The following is a 19,765-nucleotide window of genomic DNA, read 5'->3' as shown; positions in this document are numbered from 1 at the left end:
AGACGTTCGTTCATCTAGCAAAAAGGGAAAGGTTTGCAGGAGAAACTTTTACTCTGGTTTCTCAGTCTGTTTCCTAGTGCCGGTTTGAAGTTCCTGCAGTTTTCACTGTAAAACCGAGTTGGAGCTTGTACCTCCCCATATATATGTATGGGGTGGAGTTTGCAAGTGAAAAGAAACTTTGTGTTCCCAACAAGCTAGATGAAGGACGGCTTTCACACACAAATATCTCTCAGAACAGAGCATGTGGAGAGACGTTCGTTCATCTAGCACAAAGGGAACGTGTTGCAGGAGAAACTTTTATTCTGGTTTCTCAGTCTGTTTCCTAGTGACGGTTTGAAGTTCCTGCAGTTTTCACTGTAAAACCGAGTTGGAGCTAGTACCACCCCATATATATGTATGGAGTGGAGTTTGCAACTGAAAAGAAACTTTGTGTTCCCAACAAGCTAGGTGAAGGACCACTTTCACACACACTTATCTCTCAGAACTGAGCATGTGGATAGAAGTTCGTTCATCTAGCACAAAGGGAACGTGTTGCAGGAGAAACTTTTATTCTGGTTTCTCAGTCTGTTTCCTAGTGCCGGTTTGAATTTCCTGCAGTTTTCACTATATAACCGAGTTGGAGCTTGTACATTCCCATATATATGTATGGAGTGGAATATGCACCTGAAAAGAAACTTTGTGTTCCCAACAAGATAGGTGAAGGACGGCTTTCACACACACTTATCTCTCAGAACTGATCATGTGGAGAGACGTTCGTTCATCTAGCACAAAGGGAACTGGTTGCAGGAGAAATTTTTACTCTGGTTTCTCAGTATTTTTCCTAGTGCCCGTTTTAAGTTCCTGCAGTTTTCACTGTAAAACAGAGGTGGAGCTAGTACCTCACCGTATATATTTGTGGAGTGGAGTTTGCAACTGAAAAAATCTTTGAGTTCCCAACAAGCTAGGTGAAGGACGGCTTTCACACACATTTATCTCTCAGAACTGAGCATGTGGAGAGACGTTCGTTCATCTAGCAAAAAGGGAAAGGTTTGCAGGAGAAACTTTTACTCTGGTTTCTCAGTCTGTTTCCTAGTGCCGGTTTGAATTTCCTGCAGTTTTCACTGTAAAACCGAGTTGGAGCTTGTACCTCCCCATATATATGTATGGGGTGGAGTTTGCAAGTGAAAAGAAACTTTGTGTTCCCAACAAGCTAGGTGAAGGAAGGCTTTCACACACACTTATCTCTCAGAACTGAGCATGTGGAGAGACGTTCGTTCATCTAGCACAAAGGGAACGTGTTGCAGGAGAAACTTTTATTCTGGTTTCTCAGTCTGTTTCCTAGTGCCGGTTTGAAGTTCCTGCAGTTTTCACTGTAAAACCGAGTTGGAGCTAGTACCACCCCATATATATGTATGGAGTGGAGTTTGCAACTGAAAAGAAACTTTGTGTTCCCAACAAGCTAGGTGAAGGACCACTTTCACACACACTTATCTCTCAGAACTGAGCATGTGGAGAGACGTTCGTTCATCTAGCCCAAAGGAAGGGGTTGCAGGGGAAACCTTTACTCTGGTTTCTCAGTCTGTTTCCTAGAGCCGGTTTGAATTTCCTGCAGTTTTCACTGTAAAAAGAGTTGGAGCTAGTACCCCCCCATATATATGTATGGGATGGAGTTTGCAAGTGAAAAGAAACTTTGTGTTCCCAACAAGCTAAGTGAAGGACGGCTTTCACACACACTTATCTCTGAGAACTGAGCATGTGGAGAGACGTTCGTTCATCTATCACAAAGGGAACGGGTTGCAGGAGAAACTTTTACTCTGGTTACTCAGTCTGTTTCCTAGTGCCGGTTTGAATTTCCTGCAGTTTTCACTGTAAAACCGAGATGGAGCTAGTACCTCCCCATATATATATGGAGTAGAGTTTGCAACTGAAAAGAAACTTTGTGTTCCCAACCAGCTAGGTGAAGACCGGCTTTCACACACATTTATATCTCAGAACTGAGCATGTGGAGAGACGTTCGTTCATCTAGCAAAAAGGGAACGCGTTGCAGTGAAACTTTTACTCTGCTTTCTCAGTCTGTTTCCTAGTGCCGGTTTGAAGTTCATGCAGTTTTCACTGTAAAACCAAGTTGGAGCTAGTACCTCCGCATATATATGTATGTAGTGGTGTTTGCAACTGAAAAGAAATTTTGTGTTCCCAACAAGCTAGGTGAAGGACGGCTTCGAAACACACATATCTCTCAGAACTGAGCATGTGGAGAGACGTTCGTTCATGTAGCCAAAACGGAACGGGTTGCAAGGGAAACTTTTACTCTGGTTTCTCAGTCTGTTTCCTAGTGCCGGTTTGAAGTTCCTGCAGTTTTCACTGTAAAACCGAGTTGGAGCTTGTACCTCCCCATATATATGTATGGGGTGGAGTTTGCAAGTGAAAAGAAACTTTGTGTTCCCAACAAGCTAGGTGAAGGAAGGCTTTCACACACACTTATCTCTCAGAACTGAGCATGTGGAGAGACGTTCGTTCATCTAGCACAAAGGGAACGTGTTGCAGGAGAAACTTTTATTCTGGTTTCTCAGTCTGTTTCCTAGTGCCGGTTTGAAGTTCCTGCAGTTTTCACTGTAAAACCGAGTTGGAGCTAGTACCACCCCATATATATGTATGGAGTGGAGTTTGCAACTGAAAAGAAACTTTGTGTTCCCAACAAGCTAGGTGAAGGACCACTTTCACACACACTTATCTCTCAGAACTGAGCATGTGGAGAGACGTTCGTTCATCTAGCCCAAAGGAAGGGGTTGCAGGGGAAACCTTTACTCTGGTTTCTCAGTCTGTTTCCTAGAGCCGGTTTGAATTTCCTGCAGTTTTCACTGTAAAAAGAGTTGGAGCTAGTACCCCCCCATATATATGTATGGGATGGAGTTTGCAAGTGAAAAGAAACTTTGTGTTCCCAACAAGCTAAGTGAAGGACGGCTTTCACACACACTTATCTCTGAGAACTGAGCATGTGGAGAGACGTTCGTTCATCTATCACAAAGGGAACGGGTTGCAGGAGAAACTTTTACTCTGGTTACTCAGTCTGTTTCCTAGTGCCGGTTTGAATTTCCTGCAGTTTTCACTGTAAAACCGAGATGGAGCTAGTACCTCCCCATATATATATGGAGTAGAGTTTGCAACTGAAAAGAAACTTTGTGTTCCCAACCAGCTAGGTGAAGACCGGCTTTCACACACATTTATATCTCAGAACTGAGCATGTGGAGAGACGTTCGTTCATCTAGCAAAAAGGGAACGCGTTGCAGGGAAAATTTACTCTGGTTTCTCAGTCTGTTTCCTAGTGCCGGTTTGAAGTTCATGCAGTTTTCACTGTAAAACCAAGTTGGAGCTAGTACCTCCGCATATATATGTATGTAGTGGTGTTTGCAACTGAAAAGAAATTTTGTGTTCCCAACAAGCTAGGTGAAGGACGGCTTCGAAACACACATAACTCTCAGAACTGAGCATGTGGAGAGACGTTCGTTCATGTAGCCAAAACGGAACGGGTTGCAAGGGAAACTTTTACTCTGGTTTCTCAGTCTGTTTCCTAGTGCCGGTTTGAAGTTCCTGCAGTTTTCACTGTAAAACCGAGTTGGAGCTTGTACCTCCCCATATATATGTATGGAATGTAGTTTGCAAGTGAAAAGAAACTTTGTGTTCCCAACAAGCTAGGTGAAGGACGGCTTTCACACCCACTTATCTCTCAGAACACAGCATGTGGAGATACGATCGTTAATCTAGCACAAAGGGAACGGTTTGCAGGAGAAACTTTTACTCTGGTTTCTCAGTCTGTTTCCTAGTGCCGGTTTGAAGTTCCTGCAGTTTGCACTGTAAAACTATGGTTGCAGCTAGTACCTCCCCATATATATGTATGGAGTGGAGTCTGCAACTGAAAAGAAACTTTGTGTTCCCAACAAGCTAGGTGAAGGACGGCTTTCACACACACTTATCTCTCAGAACTGAGCATGTGGAGAGACGTTCTTTCATCTAGCACAAAGGGAACGGGTTGCAGGAGAAATTTTACAATGGTTTCTCAGTCTGTTTCCTAGTGCCGGTTTGAATTTCCTGTAGTTTTCACTGTAAAACCGAGTTGGAGCTAGTACCTCCCCATATATATGTATGGAGTGGAGTTTGCAATTGAAAAGAAATTTTGTGTTCCCAACAAGCTAGGTGAATGAAGGCTTTCACACCCACTTATCTCTCAGAAATTAGCATGTGGAGAGACGTTCGTTCATCTAGCACAAAGGGAACGGGTTGCAGGAGAAACTTTTACTCTGTTTTCTCTGTCTGATTCCTAGTGCCGGTTTGAAGTTCCTGCAGTTTTCACTGTAAAACGGAGTTGGAGATAGTACCTCCCCATATATATGTATGGAGGGGAGTTAGCAAGTGAAAAGAAACTTTGTGTTCCCAACAAGCTAGGTGAAGTACGGCTTCCACACCCACTTATCTCTCAGAACTGAGTATGTGGTGAGACGTTCGTTCATCTAGCTCAAATGGAAAGGGTGCAGGAGAAACTTTTACTCTGGTTTCTCAGTCTGTTTCCTAGTGACGGTTTGAAGTTCCTGCAATTATCACTGTAAAATCGAGTTGGAACTAGGACCTCCCCATATATATGTATGGAGTGGAGTTTGCAAGTGAAAAGAAACTTTGTGTTCCCAAAAAGCTAGGTGAAGTTCGGCATTCACACACACTTATCTCTCAGAACTGAGCATGTGGAGAGACGTTCGTTCATCTAGCACAAAGGGAACGGGTTGCGGGGGAAAGTTTTACTCTGGTTTCTCAGTCTGTTTCCTAGTGCCGGTTTGAAGATCCTGCAGTTTTCACTGTAAAACCGAGTTGGAGCTAGTACCTACCCATATATATGTATGGAGTGGAGTTTGCAAGTGAAAAGAAATTTTGTGTTCCCAACAAGCTAGGTGAATGACGGCTTTCACACCCACTTATCTCTCAGAACTTAGCATGTGGAGAGACGTTCGTTCATCTAGCACAAAGGGAACGGGTTGCTGGAGAAACTTTTACTCTGTTTTCTCAGTCTGTTTCCTAGTGACGGTTTGAAGTTCCTGCAATTTTCACTGTAAAATCGAGTTGGAGCTAGTACCTCCCCATATATATGTATGGAGTGGAGTTTGCAAGTGAAAAGAAACTTTGTGTTCCCAACAAGCTAGGTGAAGGTCTTCATTCACACACAATATCTCTCAGAACTGAGCATGTGGAGAAACGTTCGTTCATCTAGCACAAAGGGAACGGGTTGCAGGACAATCTTTACTCTGGTTTCTCAGTCTGTTTCCTAGTGCCGGTTTGAAGTTCCTGCAGTTTTCACTGTAAAATCGAGTTGGATATAGTACCTCCCCATATATATGTATGGAGTGGTGTTTGCAACTGAAAAGAAACTTTGTGTTCCCAACAAGCTAGGGGAAGAACGGCTTTCACACACACTTGTCTCTCAGAACTGAGCATGTGGAGATACGTTCGTTCATCTAGCACAAAGGGAACGGGTTGCAGGAGAAACTTTTACTCTGGTTTCTCAGTCTGTTTCCTAGTGCCGGTTTGAAGTTCCTGCAGTTTTCACTGTAAACCGAGTTGGAGCTTGTACCTCCCCATATATATGTATGGAGTGGAGTTTGCAACTGAAAAGTATCTTTGTGTTCCCAACAAGCTAGGTGAAGTACGGCTTTCACACAAACTTATCTCTCAGAACTGAGCATGTGGAGAGAAGTTCGTTCAACTAGCACAAAGGGAACGGGTTGCAGGAGAATCTTTACTCTGGTTTCTCAGTCTGTTTCCTAGTGCCGATTTGAAGTTCCTGCAGTTTTCACTCTAAAACCGAGTTGGAGCTTGTACCTCCCCATATGTATGTATGGAGTGGAGATTGCATGTGAAAAGAAACTTTGTGTTCCCAACAAGCTAGGTGAAGGACGGCTTTCACACACAATTATCTCTCAGAACTGAGCATGTGGAGAGACGTTCGTTCATCTAGCAAAAGGAAACGGTTTGCAGGAGATACTTTTACTCTGGTTTCTCAGTCTGTTTCCTAGCGCCGGTTTGAATTTCCTGCAGTTTTCACTGTAAAACCGAGTTGGAGCTAGTACCTCCCCATAAATATGTATGGAGTGGTGTTTGCAACTGAAAAGAAACTTTGTGTTCCCAACAAGCTAGGTGAAGGACGGGTTTCAAACACACTAAACTCTCAGAACTGAGCAAGTGGAGAGGCATTCGTTCAGCTAGCACAAAGGGAATGGGTTGAAGGAGAAACTTTTACTCTGGTTTCTCAGTCTGTTTCCTAGTGCCGTGTTGAAGTTCCTGCAGTTTTCACTGTAAAATCGAGTTGGAGCTTGTACCTCCCCATATATATGTATGGAGTGGAGTTTGCAACTGAAAAGAATCTTTGTGTTCCCAAGAAGCTAAGTGAAGGTCGGCTTTCACACACACTTATCTCTGAGAACTGAGCTTGTGGAGAGACGTTCGTTTATCTAGCACAAAGGGAACGGTTTGCAGGAGAAACTTTTACTCTGGTTTCTCAGTCTGTTTCCTAGTGCCGGTTTGAAGATCCTGCAGTTTGCACTGTAAAACCAAGTTGGAGCTAGTACCTCCCCATATATATGTATGGAGTGGAGTTTGCAACTGAAAAGAAACTTTGTGTTCCCAAAAAGCTAGTTGAAGTACGGCTTTCACACACACTTATCTCTCAGATTTGAGCATGTGGAGAGACGTTCGTTCATCTAGCACAAAGGGAACGTGTTGCAGGGGAAACTTTTACTCTGGGTTCTCAGTCTGTTTCTTAGTGCCGGTTTGAAGTTCCTACAGTTTTCACTGTAAAACCGAGTTGGAGCTAGTACCTCCCCATATATATGTAAGGAGTGGTGTTTGCAAGTTAAAAGAAACTTTGTGTTCCCATCAACCTCGGTGAAGGACGGCTTCACACACACTTATCTCTCAGAACTGAGCATGTGGAGAGACTTTCGTTCATCTAGCACAAATGGAACGAGTTGCAGGAGAAACTTTTACTCTGGTTTCTCAGTCTGTTTCCTTGTGCCGGTTTGAAGTTCCTGCAGTTTGCACTGTAAACCAGAGTTGGAGCTAGTACCTACCCATATATATGTATAGAATGGAGTTTGCAACTGAAAAGAAACTTTGTGTTCCCAACAATCTAGGTGAAGTACGGCTTTCACACACACTTATCCTTCAGAAATGAGCATGCGGAGAGACGTTCGTTCATCTAGCACAAAGGGAGCGGGTTGCAGGAGAAACTTTTACTCTGGTTTCTCAGTCTTCTTCGAAGTGCCGGTATGAAGTTCCTGCAGATTTCACTGCAAACCGAGTTGGAGCTAGTATCTCCCCATATATATGTATGGAGTGGAGTTTGCTACTGAAAAGAAACTTTGTGTTCCCAACAAGTTACGTGAAGGACGGCTTTCACACACACTTATCTCTCAGAACTGAGCATGTGGAGAGACGTTCGTTCATCTAGCACAAAGGGAACGGGTTGCAGGAGATACTTTTACTCTGGATTCTCAGTCTGTTTCCTAGTGCCGGTTTGAAGTTCCTGCAGTTTTCACTGTAAAACCCAGTTGGAGCTAGTACCTCCCCATATATATGTAAGGAGTGGAGTTTGCAAGTGAAAAGAAACTTTGTGTTCCCAACAAGCTAGGTGAAGGACGGCTTTCACACACACGTATCTCTCAGAACTGAGCATGTGGAGAGACGTTCGTTCATCTAGCACAATGGGAACGGGTTGCAGGAGAAATTATTACTCTGGTTTCTCAGTCTGTTTCCTAGCGCCGGTTTGAAGTTCCTGCAGTTTTCATTGTCAAACCGAGTTGGAGCTAGTACCTCCCCATATATATGTATGGAGTGGATTTTGCAAGTGAAAAGAAAGTTTGTGTTTCCAAAAAGCTAGGTGAAGGACGGCTTTCACACACACTTATCTCTCAGAACTGAGCATGTGGAGAGACGTTCGTTCATCTAGCACAAATGGAACGAGTTGCAGGAGAAACTTTTACTCTGGTTTCTCAGTCTGTTTCCTTGTGCCGGTTTGAAGTTCCTGCAGTTTGCACTGTAAACCAGAGTTGGAGCTAGTACTTACCCATATATATGTATAGAATGGAGTTTGCAACTGAAAAGAAACTTTGTGTTCCCAACAATCTAGGTGAAGGACGGCTTTCACACACACTTATCCTTCAGAAATGAGCATGTTGAGAGACGTTCGTTCATCTAGCACAAAGGGAGCGGGTTGCAGGAAAAACATTTACTCTGGTTTCTCAGTCTTTTTCGAAGTGCCGGTTTGAAGTTCCTGCAGAATTCACTGTAAAACCGAGTTGGAGCTAGTATCTCCCCATATATATGTATGGATTGGAGTTTGCTAATGAAAAAAATCTTTGTGTTCCCAACAAGTTACGTGAAGGATGGATTTCACACACACTTATCTCTCAGAACTGAGCATGTGGAGAGACGTTCGTTCATCTAGCACAAAGGGAGCGGGTTGCAGGAGAAACTTTTACTCTGGTTTCTCAGTCTTTTTCGAAGTGCCAGTTTGAAGTTCCTGCAGATTTCACTGTAAAACCGAGTTGGAGCTAGTATCTCCCCATATATATGTAAGGAGTGGAGTTTGCAAGTGAAAAGAAACTTTGTGTTCCCAACAATCTAGGTGAAGGACGGCTTTCACACACACTTATCTCTCAGAACTGAGCATGTGGAGAGACGTTCGTTCATCCAGCACAAAGGGAACGTGTTGCAGGAGAAATTATTACTATGGTTTCTCAGTCTGTTTCCTAGCGCCGGTTTGAATTTCCTGCAGTTTTCACTGTAAAACCGAGTTGGAGCTAATACCTCCCCATATATATGTATGGAGTGGAATTTGCAAGTGAAAAGAAACTTTGTGTTCCCAAAAAGCTAGGTGAATTACGGCTTTCACACACACTTATCTCTCAGAACCTAACATGTGGAGAGACGTTCGTTCATCTAGCACAAAGAGAACGGGTTACAGGAGACACTTTTACTCTGGTTTCTCAATCTGTTTCCTAGTGCCGGTTTGAAGTTCCTCCAGTTTTCACTGTAAAACCGAGTTGGAGCTTGTACCTCCCCATATATATGTACGGAGTGGAGTTTGCAAGTGAAAAGAAACTTTGTGTTCCCAAAAAGCTAGGTGAAGTACGGCTTTCACACACACTTATCTCTCAGATCTGAGCATGTGTAGAGACGTTCGTTCATCTAGCAGAAAAGGAACGGTTTGCAGGAGAAACTTTTACTCTGGTTTCTCAGTCTATTTATTAGCACCGGTTTGAAGTTCCTGCAGTTTTCACAGTAAAACCGAGTTAGAGCTTGTACCTCCCCATATATATGTATGGAGTGGAGTTTCCAACTGAAAAGAAACTTTGTGTTCCCAACAAGCTAGGTGAAGGACGGCTTTCACACACACTTATCTCTCAGAACTGAGCAGGTGGAGAGACGTTCGTTCATCTAGCACAAAGGGAACGGTTTGTATGGGAAACTATTACTCTGGTTTCTCAGTCTGTTTCCTATTGCCGGTTTGAAGTTCCTGCTGTTTTCACTGTAAAACCGAGTTGGAGCTAGTACCTCCCCATATATATGTAAGGAGTGGAGTTAGCAAGTGAAAAGAAACTTTGAGTTCCCAACATGCTATTTGAAGTATCGCTTTCACACACAGTTATCTCTCAGAACTGAGCATGTGTAGAGACATTCGTTCATCTAGAACAAAGGGAACGGTTTGCAGGAGAAAATTTTACTCTGGTTTCTCAGTCTGTTTATTAGCGCTGTTTTGAATTTCCTGCAGTTTTCACTGTAAAACCGAGTCGGAGCTTGTACCTCCCCATATATATTTATGGAGTGGAGTTTGCAACTGAAAAGAAACTTTGTGTTCCCAACAAACTAGGTGAAGGACGGCTTTCACACACACTTATCTCTCAGAATTGAGCTTCTGGAGAGACGTTCGTTCATCTAGCACAAATGGAACGGGTTGCAGGAGAAACTTTTACTCTGGTTTCTCAGCCTGTTTCCTAGCGCCGGTTTGAAGTTCCTGCAGTTTTCACTGTAAAACCGAGTTGGAGCTAGTACCTCCCCATATATATGTAAGGAGTGGAGTTTGCAAGTGAAAATAAACTGTGTGTTCCCAACAATCTAGGTGAAGGACGGCTTTAACACACACTTATCTCTCAGAAATGAGCATGTGGAGAGACGTTCGTTCATCTAGCACAAAGGGATCGGGTTGCAGGTGAAATTATTACTCTGGTTTCTCAGTCTGTTTCCTAGCGCCGGTTTGAAATTCCTGCAATTTTCAATATGAAACCGAGTTGGAGCTTGTACCTCCCCATATATATGTATGGAGTGGAATTTGCAACTGAAAATAAACTTTGTGTTCCCAACAAGCTAGGTGAAGGACGGATTTCACACACACTTATCTCTCAGAACTGAGCATGTGGAGAGACGTTCGTTCATCTAGCACAAAGGGAACGGGTTGCAGGAGAAACATTTACTCTGGTTTTTCAGTCTGTTTCCTAGCGCCGGTTTGAAGTTCCTGCAGTTTTCAGTGTAAAACCGAGTTGGAGCTAGTACCTCCCGATATATATGTATGGAGTGGAGTTTGCAAGTGAAAAGAAACTTTGTGTTCCCAACAAGCTAGGTGAAGGACTGCTTTCACACACACTTATCTCTCAGAACTGAGCATGTGGAGAGACGTTCGTTCATCTAGCACAAAGGGAACGGTTTGCAGGAGAAAATTTTACTGAGGTTTCTCAGTCTGTTTCCTAGTGCCGGTTTGAAGTTCCAGCTGTTTTCACTGAAAAACGGAGTTGGAGCTTGTACCTCCCCATATATATGAATGGAGTGGAGTTTGCAACTGAAAAGAAATTTTGTGTTCCCAACAAGCTATGTGAAGTACGGTTTTCACACACACTTATCTCTCAGAACTGAGCAAGTGGAGAGAAGTTCGTTCATCTAGCACAAATTGAACGGGTTACAGGAGACACAATTACTCTGGTTTCTCAATCTGTTTCCTAGTGCCGGTAAGAAGTTCCTGCAATTTTCAATGTAAAACCGAGTTGGAGCTTGTACCTCCCCATATATATGTATTGAATGGAGTTTGCAATTGAAAAGAAACTTTGTGTTCCCAAAAAGCTAGGTGAAGGACGGCTTTCACACACACTTTCTCTCAGATCGGAGCATGTGTAGAGACGTTCGTTCATCTAGCACAAAGGGAACGGTTTGCAGGAGAAAATTTTACTCTTTTTTCTCAGTCTGTTTATTAGCGCTGTTTTGAAGTTCCTGCAGTTTTCACTGTAAAACCGAGTTGGAGCTTGTACCACCCCATATATATGTATGGAGTGGAGTTTGCAACTGAAAAGAAACTTTGTGTTCCCAACAAGCTAAGTGAAGGACGGCTTTCACACACACATATCTCTCAGAACTGAGCATGTGGAGAGACGTTCGTTCACCTAGCACAAGGGGAACGGGTTGCAGGAGAAACTTTTACTCTGGTTTCTCAGTCGGTTTGCTAGTGCCTGTTTGATGTTCCTGCAGTTTTCACTGTAAAACCGATTTGGAGCTTGTAACTCCCCATATATATGTATGGAGTGGAGTTTGCAAGTGAAAAGAAAATTTGTGTTCCCAACAAGCTAGCTGAAGTACGGCTTTCACACACACTTATCTCTCAGAACTGAGCATGTGGAGAGACGTTCGTTCATGTAGCACAAAGGGAAAGGGTTGCAGGAGAAACTTTTACTCTGGATTCTCAGTCTGTTTTCAAGCGCCGGTTTGAATTTCCTGCAGTATTCACTGTAAAACCGAGTTGGAGCTAGTACCTTCCCATATATATGTATGGAGTGGAGTTTGCAAGTGAAAAGAATCTTTGTGTTCCCAACAAGCTCGTTGAAGGACGGCTTTCACACACACTTATCTCTCAGAATTGAGTATGTGGAGAGACGTTCATTCATCTAGCAGAAATGGAACTGGTTGCAGGAGAAATTTTTTCTATGGTTTCTCAGACTGTTTCCTAGTGCCGGTTTGAAGTTCCTGCAGTTTTCAGTGTAAAACCGTGTTGGAGCTTGTACGTCCCCATATATATGTATGGAGTGGAGTTAGCAACTGAAAAGAAACTTTGTGTTCCCAACAAGCTAGGTGAAGGACGGCTTTCACACACACTTCTCTCTCAGAACTGAGCATGTGGAGAGACGTTCGTTCATCTAGCACAAAGGGAACGGGTTGCAGGAGATATTTTTTCTCTGGTTTCTCAGTCCGTTTTCTAGTGCCGGTTTGAAGTACCTGCAGTATTCAGTGTAAAACCGTGTTGGAGCTAGTACCTCCCCATATATATGTATGGAGTGGAATTTGCAAATGGAAATAAACTTTGTGTTCCCAACAAGCTAGGTGAAGGACGGATTTCACACACACTTATCTCTCAGAACTGAGCATGTGGAGAGACGTTCGTTCATCTAGCACAAAGGGAACGGGTTGCAGGAGAAACTTTTACTCTGGTTTCTCAGTCTGTTTCCTAGTGCCGGTTTGAAATTCCTGCAGTTTTCACAGTAAAACCGAGTTGGAGTTAGTACCTTCCCATATATATGTATGGAGTGGAGTTTCAACTGATAAGAAAATTTGTGTTCGCAACAAGCTAGTTGAAGGACGGCTTTCACACACAATTATCTCTCAGAACTCAGCATGTGGAGAGACGTTTGTTCATCTAGCACAAACGGAACGGTTTGCAGGAGAAACTTTAACTCTGGTTTCTCAGTCTGTTTCCTACTGCCGGTTTGAAGTTCCTGCAGTTTTCACTGTAAAACCGAGTTGGAGCTATTACCTCCCCATATATATGTAAGGAATGGAGATTGCAAGTGAAAAAAAACTATGTGTTCCCAACAAGATAGGTGAAGGACGGCTTTCACACACACTTAAATCTCAGAACTGAGCATGTGGAGAGACGTTCGTTCATCTAGCACAAGGGGAACGGGTTGCAGGAGAAACTTTTTCTCTGGTTTCTCAGCCTGTTTCCTAGCGCCGATTTGAAGTTCCTGCAGTTTTCACTGTAAAACCGCGTTGGAGCTAGTAACTCCCCATATATATGTATGGAGTGGAGTTTGCAAGTGAAAAGAAAATTTGTGTTCCCAACAAGCTAGGTGAAGGACGGCTTTCACACACACTTATCTCTCAGAACTGAGCATGTGGAGAGACGTTCGTTCATCTAGCACAAAGGGAACGGGTTGCAGGAGACACTTTTACTCCGGTTTCTCAATCTGTTTCCTAGTGCCGGTTAGAAGTTCCTGCAGTTTTCAATGTAAAACCGAGTTGGAGCTTGTACCTCCCCATATATATGTATGGGGTGGAGTTTGCAAGTGAAAAGAAACTTTGTGTTCCCAAAAGATAGGTGAAGGACGGCTTTCACACACACTTATCTCTCAATCGGAGCATGTGTAGAGACGTTCGTTCATCTAGCACAAAGGGAACGGTTTGCAGGAGAAAATTTTACTCTGGTTTCTCAGTCTGTTTATTAGCGCCGGTTTGAAGTTCCTGCAGTTTTCAGTGTAAAACCGTGTTGGAGCTAGTACCTCCCCATATATATGTATGGAGTGGAGTTTGCAAATGAAAAGAAACTTTGTGTTCCCAACAAGCTAGCTGAAGTACGGCTTTCACACACACTTATCTCTCAGAACTGAGCATGTGGAGAGACGTTCGTTCATGTAGCACAAAGGGAAAGGGTTGCAGGAGAAACTTTTACTCTGGATTCTCAGTCTGTTTTCAAGCGCCGGTTTGAATTTCCTGCAGTTTTCACTGTAAAACGAGTTGGAGCTAGTACCTTCCAATATATATGTATGGAGTGGATTTTGCAAGTGAAAAGAAACTTTGGGTTCCCAACAAGCTAGGTGAAGCACGGCTTTCACTCAAACTTATCTCTCAGAAATGAGCATGTGGAGAGACGTTCGTTCATCTAGAACAAAGGGAACGGTTTGCAGGAGAAACTTTTACTCTGGTTTCTCAGTCTGTTTCCTAGTGCCGGTTTGAAGTTCCTGCGGGTTTCACTGTAAAAAAGAGTTGGAGCTTGTACCTACCCATACATATGTATGGAGTGGGGTTTGCAACTGAAAAGAAATTTTGTGTTCCCAACAAGCTAGGTGAAGGACGGCTTTCACACACACTTATCTCTCAGAACTGAGCATGTGGTGAGACGTTCGTTCACCTAGCACGAAGGGAACGGGTTGTAGGAGAAACTTTTACGCTGGTTTCTCAGTCTGTTTCCTAGTACCGGTTTGAAGTTCCTGCAATTTTCACTGTAAAACCGAGTTGGAGCTAGTACCTCCCCATATATATGTCTGAAGTGGAGTTTGCAAATGAAAAGAAACTTTGTGTTCCCAACAAGCTAGGTGAAGGACGGCTTTCACACACACTAATCTCTCAGAACTGAGCATGTGGAGAGGCTTTCGTTCATCTAGAACAAAGGGAACGGTTTGCAGGAGTAACTTTTACTCTGGTTTCTCAGTCTGTTTCCTAGTGCCGGTTTGAAGTTCCTGCAGTTTTCACTGTAAAACCGAGTTGGAGCTAGTACCTCCCCATATATAAGTATGGAGTGGAGTTTGCTAGTGAAAAGAAAATTTGTGTTCCCAACAAGCTAGTTGAATGACGGCTTTCACACACACTTATCTCTCAGAACTGAGCATGTGGAGAGACCTTTGTTCAACTAGCAAAAAGGGAACGGTTTGCAGGTGAATCTATTACTCTGGTTTCTCAGTCTGTTTCCTAGCGCCGGTTTGAAGTTCCTGCAGTTTTCACTGTAAAACGGAGTTGGAGCTAGTACCTCCCCATATATATGTATGGAGTGGAGTTTGCAACTGAAAAGAAACTTTGTGTTCCCAACAAGATAGTTGAAGGAGGGCTTTCACACACACTTATCTCTCAGAACTGAGCATGTGGAGAGACGTTTGTTCTGCTAGCACAAAGGGAACGGGTTGCAGGAGAAACTTTTACTCTGGTTTCTCAGTCTGTTTCCTAGTGCCGGTTTTAATTTCCTGCAGTTGTCACTGTAATACCGAGTTGGAGCTAGTACCTCCCCATATATATGTATGGAGTGGAGTTTGCAAGTGAAAAGAAACTTTGTGTTCCCAACAAGCTAGGTGAAGAATGGCATTCACACACACATATCTCTCAGAACTGAGCATGTGGAGAGACGTTCGTTCATCTAGCAAAAAGGGAACGGGATGCAGGTGAAACTTTTACTCTAGATTCTCAGGCTGTTTCCTAGTGCCGGTTTGAAGTTCCTGCAGTTTTCACTGTAAAACCGAGTTGGAGCTAGTACCTCCCCATATATATGTCTGAAGTGGATTTTGCAAATGAAAAGAAACTTTGTGTTCCCAACAAGCTAGGTGAAGGACGGCTTTCACACACACTAATCTCTCAGAACTGAGCATGTGGAGAGGCTTTCGTTCATCTAGAACAAATGGAAAGGTTTGCAGGAGTAACTTTTACTCTGGTTTCTCAGTCTGTTTCCTAGTGCCGGTTTTAATTTCCTGCAGTTTTCACTGTAATACCGAGTTGGAGCTAGTACCTCCCCATATATATGTATGGAGTGGAGTTTGCAAGTGAAAAGAAACTTTGTGTTCCCAACAAGCTAGGTGAAGGATGGCATTCACACACACATATCTCTCAGAACTGAGCATGTGGAGAGACGTTCGTTCATCTAGCAAAAAAGGAATGGGATACAGGTGAAACTATTACTCTGGATTCTCAGTCTGTTTCCTAGTGCCGGTTTGAAGTTCCTACAGTTTTCAGTATAAAACCGAGTTGGAGCTAGTACCTCCCCATATATATGGATGGAGTGGTGTTTACAACTGAAAAGAAAGCTTGTGTTCCCAACAAGCTAGGTGAAGGACGGCTTTCACACACAATTATCTCTCAGAACTGAGCATGTGGAGAGACGTTCGTTCATCTAGCACAAAGGAACGGGTTGCAGGAAAAACTTTTACTCTGGTTTCTCAGTCTGTTTCCTAGTGCCGGTTTGAATTTCCTGCATATTTCACTGTAAAACCGAGTTGGAGGTAGTACTTACCCATACATATGTATGGAGTGGGGTTTGCAACTGAAAAGACATTTTGGGTTCCCAACAAGCTATGTGAAGGACGACTTTAACACACACTTATCTCTCAGAAATGAGCATGTGGAGAGACGTTCGTTCATCTAGCATAAATTGAACGGTTTGCAGGAGAAACTTTTACTCTGGTTTCTCAGTCTGTTTCCTAGTGCCGGTTTGAATTTCCTGCATATTTCACTGTAAAACCGAGTTGGAGCTTCTACCTCCCCATATATAAGTACGGAGTGGAGTTTGCAAGTGAAAAGAAACTTTGTGTTCCCAAAAAGCTAGGTAAAGTGCGGCTTCACACACACTTATCTCTCAGAACTGAGCATGTGGGTAGACGTTCGTTCATCTAGCACAAAGGGAACGGTTTGCAGGAGAAACTTTTACTCTGGTTTCTCAGTCTGTTTCCTAGTGCCGGTTTGAAGTTCCTGCAGTTTTCACTGTAAAACCGAGTTGGAGCTTGTACCTCTGCATATATATGTATGGAGTGGAGTTTGCAAGTGAAAAGAAACTTTGTGTTCCCAACAAGCTAGGTGAAGGACGGCTTTCACACACACTTATCTCTCAAAACTGAGCATGTGGAGAGACTTTTCTTCCTCTAGCACAAAGGGAACGGGTTGCAGGAGAAAGTTTTACTTTGGTTTCTCAGTCTGTTTCCTAGTGCCGGTTTGAAGTTCCTGCAGTTTTCACTGTAAAACCGAGTTGGAGCTAGTACCTCCCCTTATATATGTATGGATTTGAGGTTCCAAGTGAAAAGAAACTTTGTGTTCCAAACAAGCTAGGTGAAGGTCGGCTTTCACACACACTTATCTCTCAGAACTGAGCATGTGGAGAGACGTTCGTTCATCTAGAACAAAGGAACGGGTTGCAGGAAAAACATTTACTCTGGTTTCTCAGTCTGTTTCCTAGTGCCGGTTTGAAGTTCCTGCAGTTTTCAGTGTAAAACCGTGTTGGAGCTAGTACCTCCCCATATATATGTATGGAGTGGAGTTTGCAAATGAAAAGAAACTTTGTGTTCCCAACAAGCTAGCTGAAGTACGGCTTTCACACACACTTATCTCTCAGAACTGAGCATGTGGAGAGACGTTCGTTCATGTAGCACAAAGGGAAAGGGTTGCAGGAGAAACTTTTACTCTGGATTCTCAGTCTGTTTTCAAGCGCCGGTTTGAATTTCCTGCAGTTTTCACTGTAAAACGAGTTGGAGCTAGTACCTTCCAATATATATGTATGGAGTGGATTTTGCAAGTGAAAAGAAACTTTGGGTTCCCAACAAGCTAGGTGAAGCACGGCTTTCACTCAAACTTATCTCTCAGAAATGAGCATGTGGAGAGACGTTCGTTCATCTAGAACAAAGGGAACGGTTTGCAGGAGAAACTTTTACTCTGGTTTCTCAGTCTGTTTCCTAGTGCCGGTTTGAAGTTCCTGCGGGTTTCACTGTAAAAAAGAGTTGGAGCTTGTACCTACCCATACATATGTATGGAGTGGGGTTTGCAACTGAAAAGAAATTTTGTGTTCCCAACAAGCTAGGTGAAGGACGGCTTTCACACACACTTATCTCTCAGAACTGAGCATGTGGTGAGACGTTCGTTCACCTAGCACGAAGGGAACGGGTTGTAGGAGAAACTTTTACGCTGGTTTCTCAGTCTGTTTCCTAGTACCGGTTTGAAGTTCCTGCAATTTTCACTGTAAAACCGAGTTGGAGCTAGTACCTCCCCATATATATGTCTGAAGTGGAGTTTGCAAATGAAAAGAAACTTTGTGTTCCCAACAAGCTAGGTGAAGGACGGCTTTCACACACACTAATCTCTCAGAACTGAGCATGTGGAGAGGCTTTCGTTCATCTAGAACAAAGGGAACGGTTTGCAGGAGTAACTTTTACTCTGGTTTCTCAGTCTGTTTCCTAGTGCCGGTTTGAAGTTCCTGCAGTTTTCACTGTAAAACCGAGTTGGAGCTAGTACCTCCCCATATATAAGTATGGAGTGGAGTTTGCTAGTGAAAAGAAAATTTGTGTTCCCAACAAGCTAGTTGAATGACGGCTTTCACACACACTTATCTCTCAGAACTGAGCATGTGGAGAGACCTTTGTTCAACTAGCAAAAAGGGAACGGTTTGCAGGTGAATCTATTACTCTGGTTTCTCAGTCTGTTTCCTAGCGCCGGTTTGAAGTTCCTGCAGTTTTCACTGTAAAACGGAGTTGGAGCTAGTACCTCCCCATATATATGTATGGAGTGGAGTTTGCAACTGAAAAGAAACTTTGTGTTCCCAACAAGATAGTTGAAGGAGGGCTTTCACACACACTTATCTCTCAGAACTGAGCATGTGGAGAGACGTTTGTTCTGCTAGCACAAAGGGAACGGGTTGCAGGAGAAACTTTTACTCTGGTTTCTCAGTCTGTTTCCTAGTGCCGGTTTTAATTTCCTGCAGTTGTCACTGTAATACCGAGTTGGAGCTAGTACCTCCCCATATATATGTATGGAGTGGAGTTTGCAAGTGAAAAGAAACTTTGTGTTCCCAACAAGCTAGGTGAAGAATGGCATTCACACACACATATCTCTCAGAACTGAGCATGTGGAGAGACGTTCGTTCATCTAGCAAAAAGGGAACGGGATGCAGGTGAAACTTTTACTCTAGATTCTCAGGCTGTTTCCTAGTGCCGGTTTGAAGTTCCTGCAGTTTTCACTGTAAAACCGAGTTGGAGCTAGTACCTCCCCATATATATGTCTGAAGTGGATTTTGCAAATGAAAAGAAACTTTGTGTTCCCAACAAGCTAGGTGAAGGACGGCTTTCACACACACTAATCTCTCAGAACTGAGCATGTGGAGAGGCTTTCGTTCATCTAGAACAAATGGAAAGGTTTGCAGGAGTAACTTTTACTCTGGTTTCTCAGTCTGTTTCCTAGTGCCGGTTTTAATTTCCTGCAGTTTTCACTGTAATACCGAGTTGGAGCTAGTACCTCCCCATATATATGTATGGAGTGGAGTTTGCAAGTGAAAAGAAACTTTGTGTTCCCAACAAGCTAGGTGAAGGATGGCATTCACACACACATATCTCTCAGAACTGAGCATGTGGAGAGACGTTCGTTCATCTAGCAAAAAAGGAATGGGATACAGGTGAAACTATTACTCTGGATTCTCAGTCTGTTTCCTAGTGCCGGTTTGAAGTTCCTACAGTTTTCAGTATAAAACCGAGTTGGAGCTAGTACCTCCCCATATATATGGATGGAGTGGTGTTTACAACTGAAAAGAAAGCTTGTGTTCCCAACAAGCTAGGTGAAGGACGGCTTTCACACACAATTATCTCTCAGAACTGAGCATGTGGAGAGACGTTCGTTCATCTAGCACAAAGGAACGGGTTGCAGGAAAAACTTTTACTCTGGTTTCTCAGTCTGTTTCCTAGTGCCGGTTTGAATTTCCTGCATATTTCACTGTAAAACCGAGTTGGAGGTAGTACTTACCCATACATATGTATGGAGTGGGGTTTGCAACTGAAAAGACATTTTGGGTTCCCAACAAGCTATGTGAAGGACGACTTTAACACACACTTATCTCTCAGAAATGAGCATGTGGAGAGACGTTCGTTCATCTAGCATAAATTGAACGGTTTGCAGGAGAAACTTTTACTCTGGTTTCTCAGTCTGTTTCCTAGTGCCGGTTTGAATTTCCTGCATATTTCACTGTAAAACCGAGTTGGAG

This window comes from Camelus dromedarius, chromosome 22 (assembly GCF_036321535.1).
Source record: "Camelus dromedarius isolate mCamDro1 chromosome 22, mCamDro1.pat, whole genome shotgun sequence".
NCBI classification, from domain to species: Eukaryota; Metazoa; Chordata; class Mammalia; order Artiodactyla; family Camelidae; genus Camelus; species Camelus dromedarius.
The sequence above is the reverse complement of the archived record's forward strand: the minus strand, read 5'-3'. Positions refer to the sequence as shown.